This window comes from Rhinoderma darwinii, unplaced genomic scaffold (genome assembly GCF_050947455.1).
Source record: "Rhinoderma darwinii isolate aRhiDar2 unplaced genomic scaffold, aRhiDar2.hap1 Scaffold_670, whole genome shotgun sequence".
NCBI lineage: Eukaryota > Metazoa > Chordata > Amphibia > Anura > Rhinodermatidae > Rhinoderma > Rhinoderma darwinii.
The window spans coordinates 48,433-73,396 of NW_027464228.1; the positions used below are offsets into that span (position 1 = coordinate 48,433).

General features: G+C 47.4%; 1 pseudogene; it reads left to right on the forward strand.

Annotated features, from left to right (window-relative positions):
* Window positions 1-24,964, forward strand: part of LOC142728072 (Fanconi anemia core complex-associated protein 100-like) — a 34,405-nt pseudogene extending 9,441 nt beyond the window's left edge.

Here is a 24,964-nt window from a genome sequence, read left to right on the forward strand (position 1 = left end):
CATGCTGCTTTAGCCAAATTCTGAACCTCTCCTCTGCACGGAGCAACCAGAATCTGGATCATCTGAGCAGGCGATGTTCTGCCACTGCTCAGTGGTACAATTTGTGCGCTCTTTTGCCCACTAGAGTCTTGTCATTGTGTTTCCCTTAGAGAGCAATGGCACCAGAACTGGTTGTCTGCTGTTATAACTCCTCCGTGCTGAGGAACCATGAGTTGTGTGTTCGGACACGTTTTTCTAGACCTGTTCTTCAGAACGATTCCTGACATCCTCCTCTGACCCCTTTTGTCGACAAGTTGTTGACGTTCACCGGATCCACTGTCGCTGGATGTTTTCATAGATCACACCATTATCTGTGAACTCTCCACACCGTTGCATGAGAAAACCGCACAAGGTCGTCCGTTGTTAAATCACTGGCCCAGGCTAGTCTAACACCGATGACCATTCTTTGTTCGAAGTCGCTCAGATCACTTGATTTTCCAATTTTAATGTGGATTCACACTGAAACTGATCCACAGAAAGCGTTCACTCCGGGGCCACGTGTCTAATTTCCATACAGGGAAGCTCCAATGGTGTAAGGATCGGTGGCTGTTCAGTGTATCTTCCTAAATGGCGATCTCTGGTGCGAGGAGCCATCACTTGTCTACATGTGCTCGCTGCACGATCCAGTTACCAGTCTCCTGTCCAATGAATGGGAGACATCCAGGGAATCCTGTTTATATCAGAGCAGACCTGACTAATCAATCCTACAGGGGGCGCTCACACTCAGTCAGTGACTTTATGCAGACGTGGTGTCTGAGATGAATGGTCAGGAACATCATGATGACAGATGCTATAGATGTAACCGGCAGCGCTGCACATGCTCAGTTCTTACATCTTACCAGAAGGAAAATGTTTCTGTGCACAATGTCTCATTATTCTTCCACCCTCATTTTATCTCATTTTGTTTCCTAGATTTTACTGCAACAAAATAATCCGAACACCGACAGTCGTTCCCCTGATTTGAGTTTGGGGAAGATTCAGCCGCTGTTCAGCGCTCATGAGGTAAGTCATTCGCTCTTTGTTGCGGTTTTAAGGCTGTAAATTTATATCAAATTCATGACATTTAAATGAAACATATAACATAAGGCAGATGATTGAGGGTAAAAATAAAGTGTAAAGAAATGTATCTGGAATAATCAGCGTATACCCCAATGCGTGTAAAATAAACATAGACAATAGTGGGGGGGGGGTCACCTCTTCTCATGTAAGAAACAATGTCTATATAGGTGGGGGCTCGGCATAGAGGAGTCCCCAATTACTTGTCAGATGCAGCTTTTTACCCAAGTACCTGATAAGTAGGTGATCAGATCTTCATGTACATCCCAGGAGTCAGTGACATTACCTTCATAGCGCTGTAACATTCCGCGGCCGCCTTAGGCTACGTTCACACGTAGCGGATTTGCTGCAGATTTTACAGGATTTGCAGTGATTGACTTGCAGTGCGGATTTTGAAATTCACAACACGCCAACTTATGCTGCAGAATGGTTACGTGATTGTTGCAGATTTTCCTGATTGAGTTCAAAGGAGAAATGAATATCTGCAACAAACACCAAATGTTGGGTACAGGCAACAAAAAGTAGAGAAAAAAAAACAACAACCCCATTTCCACTTAAAAAAATCCACCTCCCCGGGCTGCAGATCACATGGGACGAAACATTATACCAGGAGGCCGGCTGCATGGAGACCGGCCGGGGGAGTAGGGTGTCATCAATGGCTGCATGGAGACCGGCCGGGGGAGTAGGGTGTCATCAATGGCTGCATGGAGACCAGCCGGGTTAGTAGGGTGTCGTCAATGGCTGCATGGAGACTGGCCGGGGGAGTAGGGTGTCATCAATGGCTGCATGAAGAGCGGCCGGGGGAGTAGGGTGTCATCAATGGCTGCATGGAGACCGGCCGGGGGAGTAGTGTGTCATCAATGGCTGCATGGAGACCGGCCGGGGGAGTAGGGTGTCATCAATGGCTGCAGCTCCGGAGGGGGGAGTAGGGTGTCGTCAATGGCTGCATGGAGACCGGCCGGGGGAGTAGGGTGTCATCAATGGCTGCATGGAGACCGGCCGGGGGAGTAGGGTGTCGTCAATGGCTGCATGGAGAGCGGCCGGGGGAGTAGGGTGTCATCAATGGCTGCATGGAGACCGGCCGGAGGAGTAGGGTGTCATCAATGGCTGCATGGAGACCGGCCGGGGGAGTAGGGTGTCATCAATGGCTGCATGGAGACCGGCCGAGGGAGTAGGGTGTCATCAATGGCTGCATGGAGACCGGCCGGGGGAGTAGGGTGTCATCAATGGCTGCATGGAGACCGGCCGGGGGAGTAGGGTGCCATCAATGGCTGCATGGAGACCGGCCGGGGGAGTAGGGTGTCGTCAATGGCTGCATGAAGACCGGCCGGGGGAGTAGGGTGTCGTCAATGGCTGCATGGAGACCGGCCGGGGGAGTAGGGTGTCATCAATGGCTGCATGGAGAGCGGCCGGGGGAGTAGGGTGTCGTCAATGGTTGCAGCTCCAGAGGGGGGAGTAGGGTGTCATCAATGGCTGCATGGAGACCGGCCGGGGGAGTAGGGTGTCGTCAATGGCTGCAGCGCCAGAGGGGGGAGTTTTGTCGTCATCATGGTTTTCTTTTTCATCTCTCTGCTGTTCTCCGCAGCGGTAATTCCAGGCAAAAATTTTCACCAAATGAAACACGATTTAGTACAGACTTTCGGACGGAATTCCCTGCAAAATCTGGATCGGATTTGCTGCAGAATTTTCCTCAGCCGATCTGATTAGTGTGAACATACCCTTTAAAGGTTTTTTCAATTTTTGTTAAATTGGTCTCATCTTCGGATAAGCCATCATAATAAGATTGGTAGGCGTCGGATTCTCTATCAGCTGTATGAAGGGTCTGCAGTGCTCCGGTGAGTGCTACACCCCCTTCATTGTTTACACTGCTCTGTATTTTTAGAAGTGACTGTGCCTGGGATTACATCTGTCCCGTTTACTTGAATGTGATGGAGCTGTAGTGATCCGTAATACCAGGCACAGCCGCTAATAAAAGTACGCCGCTGTGCCTGGTAAACAATGAAGGGGAGGCGGCGCTCACCGTACTGCTGCGGCCCCTTCAAACGGCTGATCGAAATCAGGTTCCGTCCTGAGGTTAGATGAGAATTCCAGTCTACAAACATGAGCGCCGCCTGACAGTATGGAGACGTTTCTATTAAATATGACAATGTTATAAAAAGACAAGCAGCTTCTTATTGAAGAAACGCGCCCGTCCTTGTCCTCAGTGTTGTCTAGCGTTTTGATCGCTGGTATAATACACTGCATTGTGCCTCTGGCAGGGCCTAGTAGGCTACCGTACATAGTAGACCAGGGGGCCATTGTTAGGCCTCCGGTGGTCATAGAATGGGTCTAAGCTGGGGTCTGTACTTTTTCTAGAGTCTGGTTTGGGGTCTGATTAATTTGGGAGGTCTGAATAATTTAGGGGTCTTACTTTTTACCCGAGTTCTCTCATTCTGGGACATCCTATGAAGTACATGGAGCACGCACACTACATACCTCCCATAGACTATATAGGAGCACGCTCACTACATACCTCCCATAGACTATACAGGAGCAGTCTCACTACATACCTCCCATAGACTATACAGAAGCACGCTCACACCATACCTCCCATAGACTATATAGGAGCACGCTCACACCATACCTCCCATACACTATACAGGAGCATGCTCACTCCATACCTCCCATAGACTATATAGGAACACGCTCACTACATACCTCCCATAGACTATACAGGAGCTCGCTCACTCCATACCTCCCATAGACTACAGGAGCATTCTCACTACATACCTTCCATAGACCATACAGGAGCACGCTCACTCCTTGCTTCCCATAGACTATACAGGAGCATGCTCAATCCATAACTCCCATAGACTATACAGGAGCACGCTCACTCCATACCTCCCATAGACTATACAGGAGCACGCTCACTCCATACCTCCCATAGACCATACAGGAGCACGCTCAATCCATACCTCTCATAGACTATACAGGAGCACGCTCACTCCATACCTCCCATAGACCATACAGGAGCACGCTCACTCCATACCTCCCATAGACTATACAGGAGCACGCTCACTACATACCTCCCATAGACCATACAGGAGCACGCTTACTCCATACCTCCCATAGACTATACAGGAGCACGTTCACTCCATACCTCCCATAGACCATACAGGAGCACGCTCACTCCATACCTCCCATAGACTATACAGGAGCACGCTCACTCCATACCTCCCATAGACTATACAGGAGCATGCTCAATCCATACCTCCCATAGACTATACAGGAGCACACTCACTCCATACCTCCCATAGACTATAGAGGAGCATGCTCACTCAATACCTCCCATAGACTATACAAGAGCACGCTCACTCCATACCTCCCATAGACTATACAGGAGCATGCTCAATCCATACCTCCCATAGACTATACAGGAGCACGCTCACTCCATACCTCCCATAGACTATAGAGGAGCATGCTCACTCAATACCTCCCATAGACTATACAAGAGCACGCTCTCTCCATACCTCCCGTAGACTTTACACGAGCATGCTCACTCCATACCTCCCATAGACTATACAGGAGCACGCTCACTCCATAACTCCCATAGACTATACAGGAGCACGCTCACTCCATACCTCCCATAGACCATACAGGAGCACGCTCACTCCATACCTCCCATAGACTATACAGGAGCACGCTCACTCCATACCTCCCATAGACTATACAGAGCACGCTCACACCATACCTCCCATAGACTATACAGGGGTACGCTCACTCCATACCTCCCATAGACTATACAGGGGTACGCTCACTCCATACCTCCCATAGACTATACAGGGGTACGCTCTCTCCATACCTCCCATAGACTATACAGGGGTACGCTCACTCCATACCTCCCTTAGACTATACAGGAGCACGCTCACTCCATACCTCCCATAGACTATACAAGAGCACGCTCTCTCCATACCTCCCATAGACTATACAGGAGCACGCTCACTCCATACCTCCCCTAGATTATACAGGAGCACGCTCACTCCATACCTCCCATAGACTATAATAGAGAGTGAAGTGCAGCCGGCTATCTGGTTTTTAACTATCATCTCTATTGTGGATCAGACACCCCCATTTTCATGATTAGTGGTTATACCTGCAGTCAGGCTCCTCTAATCAAGCATTTGTGGTGTATACTATCAATATCCGCGATTAGTGTGTGATATGAAGCTGTATTGTGCCCCATGTTGTGCAGTATTGTGTGCTGTATATTGCACCATATTATTGTTTAGAGGCCGCAGACAGGGCGACGCTCTGATACACTCTGTCGGTTGGTCCTTTTGGGCCCCTGCCGATACTGAAACTTCCAGTGATGTCCTCATCTAGGATTCAGACACGGTTCAGCACATCAGTAGTCTTCAGCTGTTGCAAAACTACAACTCCCAGGGCATGTTTTTGATATCTGACCCCATTCTGGTAAATTTGATGATGACACGTCTCATGACATAGCTGCGACCATGTGACACCTCTCCGCTTGGCACCCATAACCCATGGTGGAGGGTGTTTCCCATGTGGCGATTACATTAGCTGTGAAAACATTGAGCGATTCTTCTCTGGGGTCATATATTACACCATTGGCCTTGGCATGAACGCAATTTTGAGTGAGAGTCCATGAACACGTATGTAAATGCCTGTGTTGTATGTTTTATGGGTGCGATTCTATATTTTAGAAAGTCTGTGGAATTGACCACATTGATTTTGGAATTCTTTGAGGTGATAGAAACCTCCCCAGAGGGTGTAGTGTGACCCTCCTGCCTGTATTCTTGTACCATATTACATTTTATATGGCCGCTCGGGTGTAACGGTTCACTGGGATACGCTTCTTGTGATGTCATCCAGAATGTGGGCAGATTCTATTTCTCTGCACTGTGAAGAACCTGAGCGTGATGTCATGAGGGGCGTGGCCTGTAATCTGGACGTGTTCCGTTTCCACATAATGGCCAACCAGTTATGACATCAGAAAGTTTATAAATTGGGGTCACACATTGACCACTGTGTCAGTTTCTCTTGCTGGCTCTCATCATGGAGGTGTCGCGTAAGAAGAGGATGTTGGTGAAGACGTTTCCCAAGATGAGTACTGTAGAGAAAATGGAGGTTGGCGGACGCCGGCTTCCGGATGATGTGGAGATGGTGGACGTGGAGGACAAAGACGAAAAAATGGAGGTTGGCGGACGCCAGTTTCCGGATGATGTGGAGATGGAGGACGTGGAGGATGAGGGTGACAAAATGGAAATTGGCGGACGCCAATTTCCTGATGATGTGGAGATGGAGGACCTTTCGGGGGCTACGGTTATCATCAGGGCCTCAAACCCCCGGAAGAGAAAGCGGCCATTTTAGTACCATCTGCCACTCGGGGCCCATTTACCATCAGGGCCCCAAACCCCCGGGAGAGAAAGCGGCCATCTTAATTCCATCTGTCGCTTGGGGCCCATTTACCATCAGGGCCCCGAAACTCCCGGGAGAGAAAGCGGCCATCTTAATTCCATCCTTTACTTAGGGCCCATTCACCATCTTTAGGTGAGGTAAGTGCCGTCCACTGATGATCTTCTCCCCTCACATCTCTTCTACAGCCGCCTGGGCACTGAATTTCTGATTTTTATTTTGCAGTTGTCACCCCAACATCGTGGCCTTTACCACCTAAACCATCTGAAATTCCCATGAAGACTCCTCCAGTGCTGAGAAGCAGTGACGAGCAGAACAGAAGCGAGATCCGGTAAGTCTGACGTCCTCTGCTCCGTCTTCATCTTCTGGTGGTGAAGGTTTTGTGAATGTTTTTTGCTTATTGGATTTTTCTTTTCTAGGATTCGACTGAAAAATGTGAGAAACATGAAAAACGTCCCGGTCTCTTCTGATCCAGGACTGAGCTGTGTAAAGGTGGACTGACGGCCATATCCACGTGTGAAGACGGACCCTCCCCCTCTTCATCTCACCAATCACCGCTTGTTAAGGGGCCGGAGCCACAGAAGACATCGCAGCAACTCTACCACATTCTACAATAAATATATTTGTTTTACACATTTTTGTGCTTTTATTTTTATATTGGAGAATTTATCCAGGGAACCTTTCTTCTACGGGGAACATAAGGGTGTAGAAAAGTCATAGGTGTAATAATCTGCAGAATATATCACTATGTATCTGTCAGGAGGTAGAGAGGACAGAGCAATGTTCTGCAGATCTAGAGAGGTCAGTGGTGTAATAATCTGCAGAATATATCACTATGTATCTGTCACGAGGTAGAGAGGACAGAGCAATGTTCTGCAGATCTCTAGAGAGGTCAGTGGTGTAATAATCTGCAGAATATATCACTATGTATCTGTCAGGCGGTAGAGAGGACAGAGCAATGTTCTGCAGATCTAGAGAGGTCAGTGGTGTAATAATCTGCAGAATATATCACTATGTATCTGTCACGAGGTAGAGAGGACAGAGCAATGTTCTGCAGATCTCTATAGAGGTCAGTGGTGTAATGATCTGCAGAATATATCACTATGTATCTGTCAGGAGGTAGAGAGGACAGAGCAATGTTCTGCAGATCTCTATAGAGGTCTGAGGTGTAATAATCTGCAGAATATATCACTATGTATCTGTCAGGAGGTAGAGAGGACAGAGCAATGTTCTGCAGATCTAGAGAGGTCAGTGGTGTAATAATCTGCAGAATGTATCACTATGTATCTGTCACGAGGTAGAGAGGACAGAGCAATGTTCTGCAGATCTCTATAGAGGTCCGTGGTGTAATGATCTGCAGCTTATATCACTATGTATCCGTCAGGAGCTAGAGAGCACAGAGCAATATTCTGCAGATCTAGAGAGGTCAGTGGTGTAATGATCTGCAGAATATATCACTATGTATCTGTCAAGAGGTAGAGAGAACAGAGCAATGTTCTGCAGATCTCTATAGAGGTCCGTGGTGTAATGATCTGCAGAATATATCACTATGTATCTGTCAGGAGGTAGAGAGGACAGAGCAAAATTTAGAGAAAATTTATAAAAAATAGCATTTTTCAGAATTTAAATGCATCTGCTTGTGAAACAGACGGTTATTTTTTTTCTGTAACACGGAAGGTTTTACCAGAGAATCACTGCTAAATATGTATTGTCCAGATTCTGCAGTTTTTAGAAATGTCCCACACGTGGCTCTAGTGTTCTCGTGGACTAAAACACAAGCCCCAGAAGCAAAGAAGCACCTAGTACATTCTGAGGCCTCTTTTTTATTAGAATATATTTTAGGCAGCATGCCAGGTTTGAAGAGGTGTTGAGGTGCCAAAGCAGTAGAAATTTCACAAAAGTGACCCCATTTCCGAAACTACACCCTTTAAAGGAACAGTGTCATCACAAATTATTTTTTTATATGTTAAAGATGTTAGTGCTTTATTAAAAACGTTTATATTTATTTGTGTGTTTGTGTTTTACTTTTTCTTATTTTTACACTTTTTCTTCCCTATGGGGGCTGCCATTTTTTGTTCCATTTCTGTATGTGTCGATTAACGACACATACAGACATGGAATACGGCAGCCACAGTCCCATAGGGACTGCGAACGGCTCCCGTCCCATTCACTTGTGTGTACGGCGTCTGTGTGGGAACTGCGCATGCGCCGCTGCCACACAGTCCAATTTGAAATTGGCGCCGTCCGGCGCCATTTTCCTGTGGACCGGAAGTCGCGGCCGGACAGTAATATTACTACTTCCGGTCGCGGCTTCCGGACTTGTGCACTTGGACCAGCGGCAGCAGACGGAGCGGACGGGCCGGAGGGAGCCGCGGCGGCAGGAGCAGGTAAGAGATTTCAATGTATGTTCGTGTTTGTGTGTGTTTACTACTGTATGTAAACCTACTACACTGTGTGTTAGCTCCAAAAATGGCGACACACAGTGTAGGAGGTTACACCGTTCAAACCCCTCGTTTTTCCCGGCACTAGCCAGGATAAAGGAGGGGGGGATGCTGAGAGCTCACTAGAGCGAGGGCTTTTTACCCAATTTTGCAATGCTGCAATTTTGGGAATAGCTCCATCTAGTGACCAGAAATGGGTAATACTATAAATTAGAATTAATTTATAATATTTCCTGACTCGTGAAAAAAATAAAAAAAATTTGAACAATGTTTAGTCACCCACACACTAAATGTTTAATTAAAAAAAGAACAACATGTTTTTCTGGCAACACATTCCCTTTAAGGAATTCATTTATGGTTGTTATTACCATTTTTACTGCACTGTTTTTTCACAGCACCTATTTGAATTGGGCTGTGAAATAAAAAAAATAACATTTATTCCAATAAGATGTCATTTTTGTTAAAAATGTCTTATTTTCACAGGGAACAAAATACCCCATTTTGTTGCCCAATTTGTCCTGAGGGCAGCAATACCCCATTTGTGGTGATAAACTGCCGTTTGGGCCCATGGGTGGCCTCAGAAGGGAAGGAGCGCTGTGTGTTCTTTGGAGTGCAGATTTTGCTGGATTGGTTTTCGGGTGCCATGTCGTATTTGCAGAGCCCCAGAGGTATCAAAGCAATGGAAACCCACCAGAAATGACCCCATTTTGGAAACTAGACCCCTCAAGGAATTCATTTATGGTTGTTATTACCATTTCTACCACACTGTTTTTTCACAGCACCTATTTGAATTGGGCTGTGAAATTTAAAAAATTACATTTTTTCCAATAAGATGTCATTTTTGATAAAAATGTCTTATTTTCACAGGGAACAAAATACCCAATTTTGTTGCCCAATTTGCCCTGAGTGCAGCAATACCCCATTTGTGGCGATAAACTGCCGTTTGAGCCCATGGGAGGCCTCAGAAGGGAAGGAGCGCTGTGTGTTCTGTCACGGGCACAGGGTATGTGGACCCACTAGGCCGCTCCGCCATAGTGGGGAGGCAGCTGACCAGGTCACAGTCTAAGCAAAAGTCAATGGCAGACAGTAATGCTTGGGTACCTGCAATAGTCCAGGCGGTGGCTGTGGCTTCACGGATGGAGGCTGGTGCGGCAAGTGGCGCCAGACATGGCGGGCAGTATCCGATGTAGCAGAAGACACTGGACGTTGCAGAAGACACTGGACGTGGCAAACGACAGCAGGTGCAGTAGACACGACTCCAACGCTGGTAGGCACAGGAACTAGAACAATACTTAATACAGGAATGGGTAACAGGGCACGGGTAACAATTGGAACGGGGAAACACTAAGGGACCATTTGCGAGACAGACTGGGATAGACTAACAACGCTCAGGCAAGGATCAGAGGGCCTGGGGCCTTCTTATAAACCAGGAAGTCATGGCAGTTGATGATGATGACGATCCTTTTGTGCGCGCGCTGGCCCTTTAAGGCTGTGCGCGAGCGCGCGCACCCTACGGGACACAGCAGGACGGAGCGGTAGTGAGCGCTGGCATCTCCTAGGAAGGAGACAGGGGCCAGCGCTCACGGATCCATGGCTGCGGGCGTCGGGAGGTGAATAAACAATAAAATACATCAGAAGGACCGCTGGGAGCAATTGTAGAACTAGAAGTCTTGCTGTAGCAGTTCAGGACCACTGGTTTCAGGAGGGACACATGGAAGGAGCTAGGGATTCTGAGGGTAGGAGGCAGCCGCAGTTTATAGGAGACAGGGTTGATCTGTTGCAGAATCTCGAAAGGGCCAAGGAACCTGGGAGCAAACTGGTATGAGGGTACCCTCAAGCGAATGTTCCGAGAGGACAGCCAGACTTTAGTCCCCGGAAGATACTGAGGCGGCTCTCTTCTCTTAGTATCCGCCTTTCGCTTCATGCGATCTACTGCCAGTAAAATAGAGGACCGGGTCTGTTGCCAGATTTGCAGGAAGTCCCCATATGCAGAGTCCTCAGCGGGTACCTGAGATGAAGTCGACACAGGAAGAGGGACTCTAGGATGTTGACTGTACACAATGTGGAACGGAGTGGAAGTGGTGGACTCACTTGTGTGGTTGTTGTATGAGAACTCGGCCCATGGAAGAAGCTGTACCCAGTTATCGTGCTGTGAAGAGATGAAGTGGCGGAGATAATTTTCCATGATCTGTTTGATCCTCTCAACTTGCCCATTGGATTGGGGGTGATAGGCAGAGGAAAAGTCCAAACTCACATCCAGGAGTTTACAGAGGGCTCTCCAGAACTTAGAGGTAAACTGAAGCCCCCGGTCGGACACAATGTGAAGAGTCAAGCCATGCAAGCGAAAGATGTGTAGAATGAAGAGACTCGGCAGTCGGGGAGCAGAAGGTAGGCTGGTCAGCGGGCTAAAATGAGCCATCTTAGACAACCGGTCCACCACCACCGAGATGGTGTTGCATCCTGCAGAGGGAGGAAGGTCTGTGACGAAGTCCATCGCAATGTGCTGCCAAGGGGCACTGGGTACAGGCAGAGGTTGAAGCAGGCCGGAGTGAGTCACTTTGTTAAAGGCACACATCGTGCAAGAAGAGACAAAGTCCAGAACATCTTTAGGTAGCGTGGGCCACCAAAAGTGACAAGCAATCAGGTCTTGGGTTTTACGGACACCAGCGTGTCCAGCCAGTTTAGAACTGTGTCCCCAGCGGAGAATTCTTTTTCTGTCTGCCACCCGAACAATATGGGTCTATGATAGTCTGAAGGGACTCCACGGTGTCCTCTGTCTCAAATGATCTGGACAGGGCATCGGCCCTCACATTCTTGTCAACGGGACGGTAGTGGAGCAGAAACTGGAAACGGGTGAAGAACAGCGACCACCTGGCTTGACGAGGATTCAGTCTTTGAGCGGACTGAAGGTAGGTGAGGTTCTTGTGGTCGGTGAAGATCAGGATGGGGTGAGCTGCGCCTTCTAGAAGATGTCTCCACTCCTCCAGGGCCAATTTGATAGCCAGTAGCTCCCGATCTCCAATGGAGTAATTGCGCTCAGCAGAAGAAAAAAGTCTTGAGTAGTAGCCACATACCACTGCCTTTCCTTTGGAGCTCCTCTGGAACAGGAGTGCACCAGCACCAACAGAGGAGGCGTCCACCTCCAGTGAGAACTGCCGAGATACGTCAGGGTGATGGAGGATTGAAGCTGAAGTGAAGGCTTTCTTGAGGCTAATGAATGCGGACTCTGCCTCTGGAGTCCACACCTTGGCGTTTACGCCCTTCTTGGTAAGGGTAGAGATGGGAGCCATCAGGGAAGAAAAGTTCGGAATTAACTGCCGGTAGAAATTGGCGAATCCCAGGAACCGTTGTATGGCCCTTAGACCTTGAGGACGTGGCCATTCCAGGACAGACTTTAGTTTCTCAGGGTCCATCTTAAGGCCTTGATCCGAGATGACGTAGCCCAGGAAGGGCAAAGACCTCTTCTCAAAGGTGCACTTCTCCAACTTGGCATATAAGCGATTCTCTCTTAGTCGCAGAAGAACTTGACGAACATGCCTCAGTTGGGTCACCAGATCTGGGGAGAAAATTTAAATATCATCGAGATAGACTACAACACACATATAGAGGAGATCTCGGAAGATATCATTAACGAACTCCTGAAATACTGCGGGAGCGTTACACAGTCCGAAGAGCATCACTAGGTATTCGTAGTGCCCATCGCGGGTGTTAAATGCCGTCTTCCTTTCGTCACCCCGGAATATTTGTTCTTGACCGTGATCTGATTGAGACCACGGTAATCAATGCAGGGTCGAAGAGATCCATCTCTCTTCTGAACGAAGAAGAAGCCTGCCCCAGCCGGGGAGGAAGATTTTCGAATAAAACCCCTCTCCAAGTTCTCCTTGATATAGGCTAACATCGATAAAGTCTCTGGCAAGGAGAGAGGATACACTCGTCCACGGGGAAGAGAAGCATTAGGAACCAGTTCAATGGGACAGTCATAATTCCGATGTGGAGGCAACGTCTCAGCCTCTCGTTTGCAAAAGACATCCGCAAAACTGGCATACTGAGATGGTAGCCCGGAAAGTGACTGAGACAGAGGGGGCACAACAGGACGAACATGTGACAGGCAATGGCTATGGCATCTGGAACCCCATTGAAGAACCTCTCCAGAATTCCAGTCAAGGGTCGCGGCGTGTAGACGGAGCCATGGCAGACCCAGCAGGATAGGATTGATAGCCTTAGGTAGTACTAGGAAGGTGATCTGTTCTGAATGAAGAGCTCCGACCCGTAGTGTCAATGGCTCAGTGATGAGCATGATCGAATCAGGCAATGGTAGACCATTCACAGAGGCAACTGCCAGGGGTCTCTCCAGAGGGATTGTGGGTAGACTAAAACGATCCACTAGATCCTGCTGGATGAAATTAGCAGCCATTCCAGAGTCAAGATAGGCGGAGGAAAGATGTGATGTCTCTCCGGTGACGATGGCCACAGGAATCGATAATCTGGAAGACGTTTTAACGTTTGTTTTGAATAGTTTTTTATTAAGCAGTTTTGTACAATAATAATATAGTAATAACTCAGACTCGCAGAGTCTCAGCTTTTGCATTTCAGTAATACAATTAAACAAAGTATTAGACCAACATGGCCTACAATAAATCTCACATTACATATCTGTCATGATGTCACAACTTTTGCAAAATATAGAGCATATAAATATATTCATTGCTAACATAGGTAACTACCCTTGACATCACATTGCTTTATAGAGTACCATAACGTGGGTTCTATGGGAGAGAAAGAAAAAAGAAAAGAAAAAGACACACATAATAACCAAAAGAAGGGTAAGGAGTGGGGGAAGGAAAGGTGTAGGGTAGAAGGGTTTCGTAACCATCTCTATGTATTCACGAAAGTGTGCGATTCCTCCATGGGTCCCAAATGGCATCAAATTTGTCTAATGTACCAGCCAGAAGATGTGTTAGGCGGTCATTGAACATTATCCATGAGATCTTAGCGATCAACATATCCATAGACAACGTAGGTGATCGCCAAGCCCTAGCAATAGTTATTTTAGCTGCCAGGAACACATATCGGAGAAATTTACGTGCGGGGGCCCGAACCTCCGGAATAGGACCGCATAGCAGTGCCGTAATCACATCATTGGGGGGTTTGACTTGGATCACTGTGTTAATGAGCTGGTGTACCTGGTTCCAAAAGACGGCAACCACTGGACACTCCCATAGAATATGCATTAGCGTGCCTTCCGCCCCACACTGCCTAAAGCGGTGCGAATCCACAGATGGATTAAATCGAGCTATACGAGTGGGGACCATATACCATCTCATTAATACCTTATAACCCGCTTCCACCAAGGATGTATTGATAGATAATTTCGAGGTCATGCATGCCATCTCCCGCCACTGCTCCAATTCCACCCCCGTACCTAAATCGTGTTCCCATCGAGTCATGTAAGGGAGTTTACCTTCCGGAGTAACCAGATCGGAATATATCGTGGATATTTTACGTCGTAGGCCAGAGAGCCAGCAAAGCCTTTCAAAAGTGGTCAATGTACTGATGTCCCCCTGCCTGGATTTCCAGTCCAGCAAGAAATGGTGTATCTGAATGTATCTAAAATGCTCCGATGGGGGCATCGAGTGTGAGTCCTTAAAGTAGTCCAAAGTTCTAATATCCCCCCCTATAAAGAAGTCCTTAATCCTGTAAAACCCCTTATTGAGCCACCACCGGAAGTCCATTCTACGCAGACCCGGAGGAAAGGCAGAATTACTCGTCATAGTCATAACCGGATTATGGGGTGATTTAATATGGAATCTCTTTCTAAGCAAGTCCCACAGCTGTAACATCTGAGAAAGCACAGGGGAGAGAACCGGTGGTCTGTCCGAGGACTCCATCCACAATAGCGTTTCCAGCGGGAAACGGGTACATGCGGCCGTTTCAATTTGCGTCCACTGAGGGCAGTATGGTCTCACATAAATATCTGTAAGCTGCGCCAGACGTGCTGCATGGTAGTAATGTTGGATATTGGGAACCCCCAGAGCCCCCGCACTTTTAGGGGTGAATAAAGTTTGTCCCTGTATTCTCGGTCTTTTAGAACCCCAAATAAACGACATAATGAGCCCTTGGATTTGTCTAAGCGTCTTCTGAGGGATCACGATAGGGAGCGTGCGAAAATAGAAGAGCAATCTGGGCAAAATCGTCATTTTGATGGAGGCAATGCGACCAAACCATGAGAGATTAAGAGGGGACCATCTAGTGAGATCTGTAGCTATTTGTTGAAAAAGTGGAGGGAAGTTGTCCTTGTAGAGGGACTCTATGGTGGGTGTCAATTTGATACCTAAATACGTCAGTCTGCGTGCATCCCAATGAAAATCAAAATTAAGTTTTAAGAGCTTTACTACCCCAATTGGCAATGTAAGATTCATTGCCACCGACTTGGAGTGTTTGACCTTAAGCCCAGACAGCTTGCCAAACTGATCAAGAATATGAAAGAGATTCGGCAAGGATGTGAGAGGTGTCGATATGAAAAGCAGAATGTCATCCGCAAACAATGCACATTTATGTTCTACTCCTCCCACCTTCACTCCCCTAATGTCGGGAGAATTTCGTATGAGATTGGCCAGTCGCTCAATAGCCAGCGCAAACAGGGAAGGCGATAGCGGGCACCCCTGTCGCGTTCCTCTGCATATTGGAAAGGCTCCCGACATAAATCCCCTAGAGTTTATTTTTGCTGTAGGGAGACAATATAAGATCTTAAGAATAGACAAAAAGCTGGAGCCAAAGCCCATCCTTTCTAGGACATAAAACAAGTATTCCCAGGATAACGAGTCAAAGGCTTTCTGTAGGTCAAGGCTTAATAATATACTTTGACGTACGAATGTACCATCCCACCCCGAGCGAACTGCTGAGATAATATCCACAGCCCGTCTTGTCTGATCCTCCGCCTGGCGGAAGGGTATAAACTCCGCCTGGTCCTTATGTATATATGTGGCGAGGAACTAATTCAATCTAACCGCCAGAATTTTTGTCATAATCTTAAGATCCACATCAAGAAGGGATATCGGGCGGTAATTGGCCTGATCTGTATGATCCTTATGAGGCTTGGGAATGAGATGTATGTAAGCTAAATTCGAAAAAGGAGGCAAGTTACTACCCTCCCGATAGGCATTGAACAGTTCAACCATGTGTGGGGCCAAGACCTCCCTAAAGTGTTTGTAATAACCTGAGGAAAACCCATCTGGCCCCGGGGCTTTGTGAGCCTTCAGATTTTTAATAACATCCAATACCTCTTCCAAGCTAAATTCAGCATCCAGTGTTTCTCTATCCCCTTGGGAAAGTTTAGTAGGGAATGCTGTTTCCAGCAAGACCTTAGCCTTATTTTTATCAAACTGAGGTGGTTCCGAGTACAAAGCTGAATAAAAATTCTGAAAGGCCTTTAAAACTTTTGTGGGGTTCTGTGATAGAGATCCATCCGCAAAGCGCAATTTCGGTGGTGTTGAGGCGTTAAATCTGGGCGTGAGGCGTCTGGAGAGTAATGTTCCCGGTTTGTCCCCTTGTGAAAAAAACTTATGTTGTGACCATCGCAGGCTCTTTTCCGCCCAGCTTGTCAGACATAAATTTAATTCTGTTCTAGCTTCCGCCAATTTCGCTTTAATATCTGCCGATGGGTCTGTTTTTAATTGCTTGGACAGATCCGCAAACTTCCTTTCCTTTAACGCAAGTACATCTTTCGACCGTTTCTTATTACGCGAGGCTATCTGAATGAATTTTCCCCTAATCACTGCTTTGTGTGCCGCCCAATTGGACATAATCGAGGTGTCTGGTACCTTATTAAGTAGGAAATATGTGTCCAATTCCCTTTGGATTTCTTTGACCATCTCCTGATCCGATAGTAGTGACTCATTCAATCTCCAAGAGGAGATAGGAGGTCTCCCGCATAAATCTGACAGCCGAACCACAATCGGGTCATGGTCAGACCAGGGTGTAGCCAAAATCCTAGCATCCGTGACCTTAGGGAGTAAGCTAGTTCACAACATAACATGATCAATGCGGGTGTGAATATTATGGGCTGAGGAGAAATAAGTATAATCCCTTGCTGTGGGATTAAAATCCCGCCAGACATCTGACATCCACCGAATGGAAGAAACGTGCTACTTGTATGCTGGTTGACGTAGGAGGAATAAGTCGCACCCTGGATGCGTGGGATTTATCCATGGACTGGTCTAAAGCTATATTAGAATCCCCCCCAATAATTATCGGGCCCTCTATCGATGAGTGGAGCTTGCGCCACATGCCTTGGAAGAACGCCGGTTGGTTAGAGTTCGGGGCATAGTAGTTAATAAAGGTTATTGGAGATTCGTGTAACAGACCCGTGACCAAGATGTACCTGCCATCTGGATCAGAGATCGCTTTGTGAGATGTAAACCGGACCGACCGAGACAGCCATATGCCCACTCCCCTGTGTTTAGTAGAGGCACTAGCCCAAAAATTTTGTGAGTAGTGTCTATGGAAGTACGATGGAGCAGAGGAGGTAGAGAAATGCGTTTCCTGTAAAAATAGTATATCACCATGAGAAGATTTATAGTACAAGAAAGCTTTTCGACGCTTGATCGGGGAGTTAAGGCCCTGCACATTATGTGTGAGTAAACTATAGGTCTTAGCAGATTCCAGGACCGCCATCATAGAGCAGGAGGTAGAACCATGTGCTGATTGGGATCCAGCCATAGAGACAAAGGTCAAGAATAGGAAAGAAGGGAAAGGGAAGGGAGTGAGAGACAGAACAAAAATAGGACAGACACAAAATATCAGTAATACCGAACATAGTCTACCGACTAGGCAGTCAAGAAAAGACTGCAAAATGGGGGCAGCAGACCGTCGTGAAGGCACAGCATTTCCGTAAATATGTACTCAGACATTCAACCCCTTAACCTATATCATCCCTGAGCGTAATAGACATTCACATGTTAATAATAAGGTAAAGCAAACTTCACATTTTGAACCGAACATATCTATGTCCGGGATATCAACTCACTGCGACCTCGACACATCAAGAACCGTCCTCGCCTTGTTCGGGCCAGCCTATAAACAAATCTTTCATTACTATAAGTGGGAATCAAAAATCCCCATAACTACCCCAACGTATGGGGCCACGGCTCCCAGTCCGCTGAGAACTGCAACTGGCGGTATCAGGCTGAAACTCAACATCAGTGTTGTTTTGAAGACATCTCCGGCGGATATGAAGAATAAAGAAAAATAAAATGAGTGCTTCTATATTCGGCCCTCTACTCGTCATGGAGGATTCAATTGTTGCCGACGAGAGTCCACCCTCTGTTCCCTAGGCGCCTCTGGACGGCCTCCCTGGGTGCGGCATAGTGGTGACAACGGGGGATCCTGTATGGGGAGTCGGGGAGAACTGGACTTATCCTGGGATGGTAGAATATGTAAGTCCCTCAGCAGATCTTCCCCTTCCTGTAGCGTGGAGAAGTCATATTGCCTGTTGTTGCGCATGAAAAGGAGACAAAATGGGAATGCCCACCGGTATGGGATAGCATGGTGTTTGAGGGTCTGCAGGATAGGACGAAGCATCCACCTTTTTTGAATTGTTTGGGGAGCCAGATCAGCAAATATCTGCACCGCTGTATTACAAATGGTGATCACCGGAAGCTTCCTAGCTCTTTCCATCACTTTCTCCTTAACCGAGTAATAGTGGAGTTTCACTATAATATCTCTGGGAAGTCCATCCCGCCTCATGGCCGTCAGTGCTCTATGGGCCCGGTCAATTTCCATATGTGATTCCGATATATCAGGTATCAAGGTAGTGAGTAGCATACGAACCACCGCCGGTACCTCCGTCTGAGATTCCGGGACCCCTCTGATTCTGAAATTATAGCGTCGGGATCTGTTTTCCAGGTCCTCAATTCTGGTGTTCGCCTCCTCCAATTGCTCCTGCAGGTCCTCCATAAATCTGGTATTCTGATTGACCCTTGCAGTGATGGAGGTCATTTTGGTTTCAATAGCCTGCATATGAGCCCCCACTTTATGTAGATCTTGGGTGTACAGCGGAAATCTTGGAGCTTATTTCCCCCATCTGGGCTTGCATGGCTCTTGATATGCATGAAAAGATGGCGTCCTCTGTCAATCCGGAAGTAATGGCCGGCGGCATGAGCGGGTGCTGTGGTACATGAACGGGTGTTGGCTGCGGCATTCCCAGGTCCGGGATCGGGCCCTCTGCCTGTAAATCCTCCTGTGCCTGCGATGGTGATGCACTGCCGTGCTCCCGCAGGAGCACAGGATAGTCCTGTGATAACACCGCTGTGCTGGGCTGTATCTGTATCTCCTGCTGCTGCTGCAGCAGGCCTTGCTCCGCCATGTTCGGCGCCCACATCAGCATGTCTGCCACGGACCTCTGAGCCTGGGTTTGCTTACCCCGTCTGCCGCTCCCTCTGGCCATAGGTGGATGTGGATGCCCGGGCATCTAAGGTACTTCTCCTATCTTTTATGGGTCTCGATGTCTGCTGTTAGCGATATATATGCTGGGATGCCTTCACGAGGTGCGGAGCCTGGCTAGAACGCGTCCACCATGTTCAGCTGCGCGCATGCGCCCACGTTTTAACGCTTGGAGACGTTCCACCTTGAGTTGCCTCTCCAATCAACCCTAGGTACTGGAGTTTCCCGGTCTCTGTGGGCATTGGCGCACATAATGACCCTTGAGGCCACAATACATACATAGTGCTGCTTCTCCTGTTCAGATAACCGGACTCGGTCTACCTGCATGGGTTCTTCAGGTAGCGCTAGGAGAGGACAATAGTGGTCTCTGGACCGAGGGTGCTGGTCTGTGGACCCGGCTCTCCTGTCCAACCTCTAGAGAGCACTCTCGGATTCTCATATCAACCCGGGTGGCTAACAGGATGAGGGCATCCAAGGTAGAAGGAAGGTCGCGGGCCGCCAGTTCGTCCTTGATGTGAGAGGACAGTCCCTGCCAGAAGGTCGCCACCAGTGCCTCATTGTTCCATGCCAGCTCGGCTGCTAGGGTACGGAAGGAGATAGCATACTCCCCTACTGTGGAGCCTTCTTGCTTGAGGGTCAACAGAGTGGCTGCGGCAGAGGATGTTCGACCCGGCTCCTCGAACACGGCACAAAAGGACTGCAGGAACAAGGCTAGGTCCGCGGATAAAGGGTCCTTGTTGATCCGAGATTGGGTTCGCCCATGCCAGGGCCTTGCCAGCGAGGAGGGAGATAATAAATGCCACTTTGGCCTCCTCGGAGGGGAAGAGATGAGGCCGTAGCCTAAAATTAACCGTGCATTGATTGAGAAATCCTCTACATGCTCTGGGATCACCGTCGTAGCGAGGAGGAAGAGGCAGAGGAACTGTGGATCCGGAACAAACGGGAGGAGCAACGGGCAGTGGCACAGCAACCGCTTCAGAAGGAAGAACCGGAGGTGGAACAGCGAGTCGATCCAGGCGGACCATGATAGAATTCACTGCCTCAAGGAGTTGATCCTGACGTGTGCGTAGGTCATGCATCTCTGTCTGAATCTTCTGGACTGCGGTCTTGGGCTGGCCAGCGGGTTCCATGGCCTGAGTGTACTGTCACGGGCACAGGGTATGTGGACCCACTAGGCCGCTCCGCCGTAGCGGGGAGGCAGCTAACCAGGTCACAGTCTATGTGAAAGTCAATGGCAGACAGTAATGCTTGGGTACCTGCAATAGTCCAGACGGTGGCTGTGGCTTCAGCACGGATGGAGGCTGGTGCGACAAGTGGCGCCGGACGTTGCCGGGCAGTATCCGATGTAGCAGAAGACACTGGACGTGGCAGAAGACACTGGACGTGGCAAACGACAGCAGGTGCAGTAGACACGACTCCAACGCTGGTAGGCACAGGAACTAGAATAATACGGAATACAGGAACGGGTAACAGGGCACGGGTAACAACTGGAACGGGGAAACACCATGGGAGGGCTCAAAAGGAAAGGACCACCATTTGGGGATTTTCTGGTGCGAAGTCATGTATGCAGAAGCCCCTGAGGTACCAGTACAGTTGAAACCCCCAAGAAGTGACCCCGTTTTAAAAACTACACCCCTTAAGGCATTCATCTAGAGGTGTAGTGAGCATACACCCCATAAACTGTAATGTGGGTTCTCCCGGGTACGGCAATACCCTCAATGTGGCTGTTATCAGCTGCCTGGGCATAGCAGGGCTCAGAAGGGAAAGACGAGGGGGGATAAGCTGTGCGGAGTGCGTCAGGGTAAGTAAAACTGGGGTAGATTAAAAACCAAGGGATGGATGATACATTTTATAACACTTTTTCATACAGAGCTCTGGTTATTCGGGACACGTGTCACATTGATATATTGTGTCCTCCCTTATCCCCCTCTTATAGCAGACTTTGTACCTCTTTGACTTTTTCAGTTCTTGCCAGTTTGGGGAACTTCTCCTGGAAAGTGTTGCCGCCCTGGTACGATGCGTGTGGCCTCGCTTCCAGAAGTACTGGGTGCCCCCCCTTCTTGGTCCCTAAAAATTAGTTTCTTGATAACCACCTCTTGAAATTCCAGGAAAGTACCCCTCTGGCCTGCACATCGACATAGCACCTACACATTGTTTAATGCCAACTGTATGAGGTGCCCGGCCAGCTTCTTATACCACACCGCATGGCGCTGTAGGGCTTCAGGACTTGATCTGACTAGTCCACCCCACCCATGTACCTATTGTAGTCCAGGATGCAGTCTGGTTTGGGGGTCTCTGTACTGGTACCTCGTACAGGTACATGGGTACTGGTGTGGCATCTCTCTTGTCTTGTACGTGACACACAATATGTTGCTGCTAGATTGTACCCTGCTCTCACCCCTTCTGAGTGTTTGCCCTGCAGAGTCTTAGGGAGGCCTCTCAGATTTCCTCTAGCAGTGCCGCATGCCGCAGGACTTCTGGCAGCGAGGCAGTTGAAGAGTGGGACACTGGTATAAAAATTATCCAGGTAGAGGTGGTAACCCTGGTCAAGCAGAGGGTGCACCAAATCACACACAATTTTTGCATTAACTCCCAGTAAGGGGGGGGGGGGCATTCTGGGGGCTGAGCACTGGTGTCCTTCCCTTCATATATCCTAAATCTGTAGGTATACCCTGATGCACTCTCGCACAGCTCATACATCTTCACGCCATACCTTGCCCTCTTACCCGGCAGGTACTGGCGGAATTGAAGCCTCCCTTTAAAATCTACCAAGGACTCATCAATAGAAATACACTTCTCGGGGGTGTTTGCTTGGAAAAACCGGTCACTGAAACGATCTAATAGGGGTCTCCATTTATACAAACGGTCAAAACTGGGGTCGTCTTGGAGTGGGCGCTGCTCATTAGGAGAAGCGAAGTATTGCCTCATTTTTTTTAGGTTACAGTTCAGTTCTGAAGTTGGTTTGAGGGGCCCATATATTAGACACCCCCATCAAACACCCCATTTTAGAAACTAGATCCCTCAAAGTATTCACAACAGCATTTAGAAAGTTTATGAACCCTTTAGGTGTTTCACAGAAATTTAGAGCAAAGTAGAGGTGAAATTTACATATTTATTTTTGTCAGAAAATCCTTTTTATACCATTTTTTTTTTATAACACAAAAGGTTTTATCAGAGAAACGCAACTTAATACGTATTGCCCAGATTCTGCAGTTTAGAGAAATATCCCACGTGTGGCCCTAGTGCGGTAATGGACTGAAGCACCGGCCTCCGAAGCAAAGGAGCGCCTAGTGGATTTTGAGGCCTCTTTTTTATTAGGCACCATGTCCGGTTTGAAGAGGTCTTGTGGTGCCAAAACAGTGGAAACCCCCCAAAAGTGACCCCAATTTGTAAACTAGATCCCTTGAGGAATCCATTGTAGTTTTCTTGGGGTGCATGCAGCTTTTTGATCAGTTTTTATTCTATTTATTTTTATTTTTTTTACAGCGTTCACCGTGCGCTATAAATTACATATTTACTTTATTCTGCGGGGCGATACGATTACGGCGATACCAGATGTTTATAGTTTTTTTGTCTTATGGCGTTTGCACAATAAAATAAGTTTTGTAAACAATCATTCACTTTTTGTGTTACCTTATTCTAAGAGCCAGAAGGTTTTTATTTTTCCATCAATAAAGCCGTGCGAGGACTTATTTTTTGCGTAACGAACTGCAGTTTCGATCAGGACCATTTTTAGGTACATGCGACTTTTTGATCTCTTTTTATTCCATTTTTTTGGATGTGAAGTGACCAAAGAATTGTGAGTGTGGTTCTGTTTATTATTATTTTCTTTTACGGCGTTCACCGTGCGAGATAAATAATGAAAAGTTTTGTAGTTCAGGCCGTTACGGACGCGGGGATACCAATTATGTATAGTTTATTTGTTTATTTATCTATTTTTATTAATAATAAAGGACTGACAGGAGTAAAAGGGGGATTTTTACTTTTATTACTTTTAAAACTTTTATTTTCTCTTTTTTACACAATTTTTTTTAACTTTTTTTTTACTTTATTACTTTGTCCCACTAGGGGACGTGAGGGCAGGAGGCCCTGATTTCTATTCTAATACACTGCACTACATGCGTAGTGCAGTGTATCAGAGCTGTCAGCTACTCACTGACAGCAAGCATAGTGGGTCCTGACTTTGTCAGGACCCACTAGGCTTCCGTCGATGGCATAGCCGGACGACATTGTTTGGTGTCCGGTTGCCATAGTCAGCATCGCCGGCCGCTATCGTGTAGCAGGCCGGCGATGGTAGCTTAACCCCTAAAAAGCAGCGATCTCTATTGAACGCGGCTTTTAAAGAGTTAATCAATGTGGACACAGCGATCGGTCCCCGCTGTAGGAGCTGCGGCAGCTGCTGTACGAGACAGCAGCTGTCACAGCTCCTGTATGAGTCGGGAGGACGGCCGAAACGGCCGTTACTCCCTAGACGTACTATTAGGTCATGGAGCGTGAACGATACAGCTGCCATGACCTAATAGTACGTCCAGGAGCGGGAAGGGGTTAAGGACGCAGCCTTGTTTTGGCCTTAAGGCTCAGAGCCCATTTTGCAAATCTGACATATTTCACTTTATGTGGTAATAACGTCGGAATGCTTAAACCTATCCAAGCGATTCTGAGATGGTTTTCTCGTGACACATTGGGCTTTATGTTAGTGGTAAAATTTAGTCGATATATTCAGTGTTTATTTGTGAAAAATAGCAACATTTAGAGAAAATTTGAAAAAAATAGCATTTTTCTGAATTTAAATTGACCTGCTCGTAAGGCAGATGGTTATACCGCCCAAAATAGTTACTAGTTCACATTTCCCATATGTCTACTTTAGATTGGCATCGTTTTTTGAACAGTCTTTTATTTTTCTTGGACGTTACAAGGCTTAGAACATAAACAGCAATTTCTCATATTTTTAAGAAAATGTCAAAAGCCTTTTTTTTAAGGTGCCTGTTCAGTTCTGAAGTGGCTTTGAGGGGCCTTTGTATTAGAATCCCCCATAAAACACCCCATTTTAAAAACTAGACCCCTCAAAGTATTCAAAACAGCATTTAGAAAGTTTTTTTCGGAGGCAGCCGGAGCGGCTTAACGGTGTGGGGTCTGGGTGTCGGTCATCAATTGTCCAGTAGTTGACAACCCCATTAAGTCCTAGGGTACATTAACTTACACACAGGTTGGCGCTTTTGAGGTGATTTGTCCGACTCTTGGATAACGTTTTTAATTTGCATCTGCATTTTATAATAAACAGGAACATTGTAACGTCAAATCTGCACTGTGTGAACAAGACCTAACAAGTAGATGCGTTTAGTCAGGTTTGCTTGTTGGATTTAGAAATTGAAGGTCAATATTCAGTTTACACGTCTTCTAATGAGAGATCGTTCTTTATTCTCAGCTTTTACTATAAGAAGTGAAGAACCTGAGAGAGCGCCTGGGTGTGGATGAAGACATCATCTCCAGTGCAGCTGCCCAGAGACTTCTCCACATCTATAGAGACCTACGTGATCCAGGACTGCTCTTCATTTGAGTCTGTAGTCTTC